Source organism: Schistocerca nitens, chromosome 4 (genome assembly GCF_023898315.1).
Source record: "Schistocerca nitens isolate TAMUIC-IGC-003100 chromosome 4, iqSchNite1.1, whole genome shotgun sequence".
Classification (NCBI taxonomy): Eukaryota; Metazoa; Arthropoda; class Insecta; order Orthoptera; family Acrididae; genus Schistocerca; species Schistocerca nitens.
Genome location: NC_064617.1, coordinates 839,769,067 through 839,775,054, shown reverse-complemented (window position 1 = coordinate 839,775,054; position 5,988 = coordinate 839,769,067). Strand labels below are relative to the sequence as shown.

The 5,988-nt window shown below is 41.7% G+C and overlaps 1 non-coding gene across 1 annotated transcript; it reads left to right on the top strand.

Annotated features, from left to right (window-relative positions):
- The first annotated feature begins 962 nt into the window (after positions 1 to 962).
- Positions 963 to 1,037, top strand: Trnat-ugu (transfer RNA threonine (anticodon UGU)). The gene has a single exon. It is a non-coding gene; the product is annotated as a tRNA-Thr (tRNA).
- The last annotated feature ends 4,951 nt before the right edge of the window (positions 1,038 to 5,988 follow it).

Sequence of the window (5,988 nt, the reverse complement as noted above, 5' to 3'; positions counted from 1 at the left end):
ATATATTGTTGACGCCGACCTACAAAGGAAGAAACTATCATCATAATGAAGTGAGGGATATCAGAGCTCGCACGGAAAGGTATAGGCGTTCGTTTTTTTCGCGCTCTTCGAAAGTGGATTAATAGAGATGTATGTTAAGGTATACATTGGAACAGACACCATTGATGACCTGCAGCCGCCTAGAACGAAATTAGAATTATATATTAATACCTTCAGCTGCTGACGGGCGTTGATATACATCAACGGGGACAGGTGAAAATGTGTTCCCCGACTGGGACTCGAACCCGGGATCTCCTGCTTACATGGCAGACGCTCTATCCATCTATTTTTATTGTTCTCATTTTGTTCGATTTCGTTCGTTGCATTTGTTCGGTGCGGATGTCCCATGACACCCGCTCAAGTTCAGTGTTGAGCCGTTGATTCAGTTTTTTTTTATTACTAAAGGCACCTAACTCTCTGACCGAACACGCTGAGCTACCGTGCCGGCTTGCAGGGACTATCTCGCGCACGCCTCCCGCGAGACCCACATTCTCACCTTGTACGTCCACAAAAAATGCATTCGTAGTGTCCCACCCCAACACACTGAACACTCGTGGAAGACATTCTCAACAAGTCCCGTAAGAGTTCAGGGACTATGTGTGCATCCGCATAGAAGAAGGAGGTCATGGCCGGTATCGCCAGAACTATATACTTATGTGGATACGGTGTCTGTTCTTTCGGACATGTCTGAAAGAACAGATACCATCTTCATATAGTGAAGGCTAATCGGTCATTGACCTTCTTCTGTGCGGATGCACACGCATTGCTCGAACTCTCACGGGACTCGGTAAGATTGTCTGCCGCGAGTAATGAGCGTACTGGGCAGGGACACTACGAGTGTAGTGTGTGGACATTAAGTTGGGAATGTGGCTTTCACCGGGAGCGTGCAAGGGATAAATCCCTGCAGTCGCACTATCATCTCTGCCCTCGGTGGCTCAGATGGATAGAGCGTCTGCCATGTAAGCAGGAGATCCCGGGTTCGAGTCCCGGTCGGGGCACACTTTTTCACCTGTCTCCGTTGATATGTGTCAACGCCCGTCAGCAGCTGAAGGTATTAATATAATTCTAATTTCGTATTTTAGGGTGTTTCGATGAGCCCTCTTCCAGGCACTTAAATGTGGTTTGCAGAGTATCCATGTAGATGAAGATGTGGATGTTGATTGTTCGCGCATTGTCATTAATAATAATATCTTGTTCAACGTTTTGAATTCTGTTTCTAGGAGCTTCAACTTCAACAGAATTTGTTTACCAATGCTAATGAAATTAAAGCGTAGCTCTATACCCATTTTTTTTATTCCGATTTTGGCCGTCTAGGGACCGCGTTAAACAACTATTTTTCAATGTACATTTCTCCTATTGCGCTCCTCCTCTTTTCTCTTCTGCCAATATGTCTTCATCTTCTCTCTGTGCCGTTCCCTTCGGTCATCTGTCCACACTGTTCCTCCAGTTCTTCTCTTCTTCACTTCAAATTGTTGAATTTTGTCTCTCATTAAGTCTCTGTTGGTTATATCATCTTCTCCTATACCCATCTCCTCTAAGTCTGCTTTGACTTCTTTGAACCAGGTAATTTGGGTTCTGGGGTTCTTGTCAAAAAACATGAATATTTTCTTTGTCAGCCTTTCATCATTCATTCTTTTCAAATGGGCGTAAAAGCTTACTCTTCTCTTCCTCATAGTATCTCCCACTTTCTCAATTTTGTCATACACTTCTCTATTACTTCTAAGCTTCCAAGTCCCATTCTCAAACCTCGGCCCAAGTACTCTTCTAATGATTTTTCGCTCCTTTTTTGCTATAGCTTCCATTTCCTTGTTAGTGTTCATTGCTAAACATTCAGATGCATACAGACACTCTGGCTTAATCACAGTGTTGTAGTGCCTTATTTTTGCGTTAATTGATACTGACTTCTTGTTGTACACATTCTTTGTTAGCTGGAATGCCATTTCCATTTTTCTTGTTCTTGTTTTATTTCCTTCTTTATCTGAAGCATTGGGCTGGATGATTTCCCCTAAATATTTGAAATTAGAAACCTTCTTTATCTGGCCATAGTTTGTGATCATATTGTTCGGTGCCTCTTTTACATTGGTTAGGTACTCTGTCTTTTCAAAGGAGATTTTCAGTCCTGCTTTTTCTGCTGTTTCATTCAGAATATTGATCTGTTTCACTGCTTCTTCCAAACTTCCTGCCAGAATCGCTAAGTCATCAGCAAAAGCGAGGCAATCTACTTCTAATCCATCCTTTATTCTTCCTAATCTGATTTTTTGTATTCCTTCTTCAGTCGTTTTCTTCCTCCACTCTCTAATAACTTTTTCTAACACACAGTTGAATAGGGTAGGTGACAACCCATCTCCTTGTCTTAATCCTGTTCTGATTTTGAAAGGTCTGGATACCTCACCACGGAACTTTACTTTTGCATAGGTATCCGTAAGTGTTTCTTTGACGATTGCGACTGTTTTCTTGTCTGCTCCAAACTCCCTAAGGATGTTAACCAAGGTTGTTCTGTCAACGGAGTCGTACGCCTTCTTGAAGTCAACAAACGTGATAAAGATGTCTTTTCCTCTTAATCGTCTGTATTTAATAATTAACGTCAAGTTTAAAATTTGCACCACACAAGATCTTCCCTTCCTAAAGCCTGCTTGGTATTCACCAATTTCTTGATCAAGTTGTTTCTCCAATCTGTTTTGTAGGACCTTAGATAGAATTTTATACGTTACCGGAAGTAAAGATATCCCTCTGTAGTTATTTGCATCGGTTTTATCCCCTTTCTTGAAGATGGGGTGGATTAATGCAGTTTTCCATTCTTCCGGTATACGTTCCGTTCTCCAAATCTCATTGATTATTCCCAGTAGTTTTTCTTGAGTTGTATTATCCACACTTTTCCACATTTCTGCAATTATCATGTCTTCCCCTGGTGCTTTATTGTTCTTAAGGTTTTTAATGATTTCTCTGATTTCTATGAGGCATGGGGGTTCAGAATTATTGTTTACTGTGTTTGGGGTGTTGGCTGGTAATTTTTCAATAGGTTCCTGACAGTTGAGGAGTTGTTCAAAATATTTTGCTAATATTTCACAATTTTCTTCATTATTCATTGCCAGTTTTCCACTGGTATCTTTAAAACACAGATTTGGTGCTACATATTTTTGTAGTTTCTGTCTGAATGTGCTGTAAAAGGATCTGTTATTGTTTCTCTTAAAATCTTTATCCATTTGCATAAGTTGGTTCTTTTCAAATAGTCTTTTTACTGATCTAATGAGTTTTTCTGTAGAAGATCTTTGCTGTTTGAACTCCAGGTAGTCCTTATCACTTTTGGTTGAGTGCCATTTCTTCCATGCCTTCATCCTTTGTTCTATTGCTTCCTCACATATCTCATCCCACCATTCGTGTTTCTTTCTCTTTTTCATTTTTGCGACTTCTTGAGCAGATCTTATCATTCCTTCTTTTATATCTTCCCATTTATCCGAACATAAAACTATGTTTGACAGAATTCTTCTCTTTTCTCTTTCAAGATGTTTGCGTCTATCTTTTGAATTTTCCTGTTTTGTATTTGTTTCTTTCTTTGTGGTATGACATTTAATTTGATTGTCGATAAGTAGTGGTCAGTTACAATGTTTGCCCCTTTCCGAACTCTCACATTCATTATTTCTTTTTGATTATAGTGTGTGATGGCTATCTGACCTATCTGGAACTCTCCAATACTTGTGTTTGGTGATTTCCATGTTTTCTGTTTCTTAGGAGGTTTTTTGAAATTTGTAGACATTAATTTTAAGTTATGACCCTTGCATAGTTCTATTAATCTTTCTCCATTTCTGTTTGTCCTTTTGTGAGCCGGGTAGTTTCCTACTGTTTTTTTGTATTTTTTTTCTTGGCCTATTTGTGCATTGAAGTCCCCAAACAGTATTTTCATATTTGATGTTGGGATTTTAGAAAGTTCGTGGTCTAGAGATTCCCAATATGTATCTACTTTCTGAGGGTTTTTCTTATTGTCATTGTTGATGGGTGCGTGGCAATTAATAAGTGTATAGGTTTTATTTAGGGCGCGGAATGTGAGAAAAGACAAGCGTTCATTAGGTGACTGGAAGTCGGTTATTGAGTTTACCCAGTTAGATTTCACGATGAAGCCTGTTCCAAGGTGGGGAAGGCCTCTTTCACATGGGTTCCAGCCTTTCTTTCCTTTAAATATCCTGTATCCTTCATAATCCATTAAATCTTTATCTGTAAATCTGGTTTCCTGCAGCGCACATATTTTGATTTTATATACCTTCAAGACTTTGGTGAGCTGCTTCAGTTTTCCCGGCTTCAAGAGCGAGTTAATATTTAGGGTTCCAAAGAAATGTACGTTGTTTTTCTTCAGTTTAGAGGATTTTGAATTTCTTGAACGACATGGTGCTTCAGGCTCTCCAGAATCCTTAGGCCTGATTGCGCTGCTGTTAGCGGCGGAGGATTGGTTACCTCCTGGAGTAGTTCTATCTAGAGAAATTGACATCATGCATAGTTGTTTGAAATTCAGGGGGGAGATGGCTTTTTGGGCCATTCCGAGGTTAAAACTGGGATTGTAAGTTCCAGAGTGTGTGTTCAGCCGCTCCTAACATGGAGAACAGACGCTGTTTGTAGCCGCTCCTCTAGGAGTTCAGACGTTACATTTCGTTAGTTTTTGGTCCGCCCTGGGTATTTGATTTCCCCAGTACCACCTATATCTAGGAGGCATTCCCCTATCCGCCACCTGGGGAGGCGCCCGATGGGGGTACTAACAACCCCACACGGGTCTATACCCATTATTATGTTGACTGATAATTTATACAGTAGTGTGCAACACTTAGGGACGAAAGTGACTTTCCTATGATGTGTCACAGCCAACTAACATAGGTCAATGAAACTTGGACCATACATAAAAGGAGGTGGTACAGTGTGGTACAGGAGCTAACTGAAAGAAATACGCCACACTTTTATTCAAAGACAATAATCACATTGAAAACACCGCTATTCATGATGATCCCCTGGACATAACGAAAGAAATTTTGGAAATTTATGGTAAGGTCTTACGGGACCAAACTATTGAGGTCATCGGTTCCTAAGCCTACACACTACTTAATCTAACTTAAACTAAGTTACGCTATAGACAACATAGACACACTCATGACCGAAGGAGGACTCGAACCTCCGACGGGGGGAGCCGCACGGACCGTGACAAGGCGCCTTAGACCGAGTCACCTGCTTCGAGATGACTAGGTGTTTGTCCGGTCCTCATCATTTCATCATAGTTCTTGAAATTGGCGAGATTGGGCTGAGAAAAGGTTGGGAATTTGTACGGGCGCTGATAACCACGCAGTTGAGCGCCCCACAAACCAAACATTATCATCATCATCATTAGACCGAGCGGCTGCCCCACGCGGCTCATTACGAAAGCTGGGACATGGTTCTTCAGAAGGCTTGTGATCATCACAGAGGGCAGTGCGCGCTGTGCGACTTGTTTCGTTGCTGGTCACAAGTTTAGCAAGGTGTTCTTGTCGTAGGGCGTTCCATTCCTCCACCAGTGCTGTTGACAAATGCTGGATCATTCTCCAATACGTCTCCCAAACGCACTCCTCGCATCCTCGATGGGATTTAAATCGGGGTAACGGGCAGACCAGTCGATTCGCTGCTTACTGCAGGAGCTCATCCACCTGCTTTGTTAGATGCTGTTGTGCGTCGCCATCCTTAAAAATGAACTCACGGCCGAATACACCCCAGAAAAGATGCACTGGGGAAGTAGTACAGTGCCACATTAGCGTTGACGGTTGAGTGTGCCGTGTTCATAGATTTGGACATCAGTACGCCCACACAACATCGTACCTCCCCAAACGAAACATCTCAACTACTAAAACTACCATGTTGATAATGTTCCGTACTACATTACGTGTTTCCACCTCTCGCCATACGAGGGATGAATCGCTACTCAGACTGAATCTGCTCTCA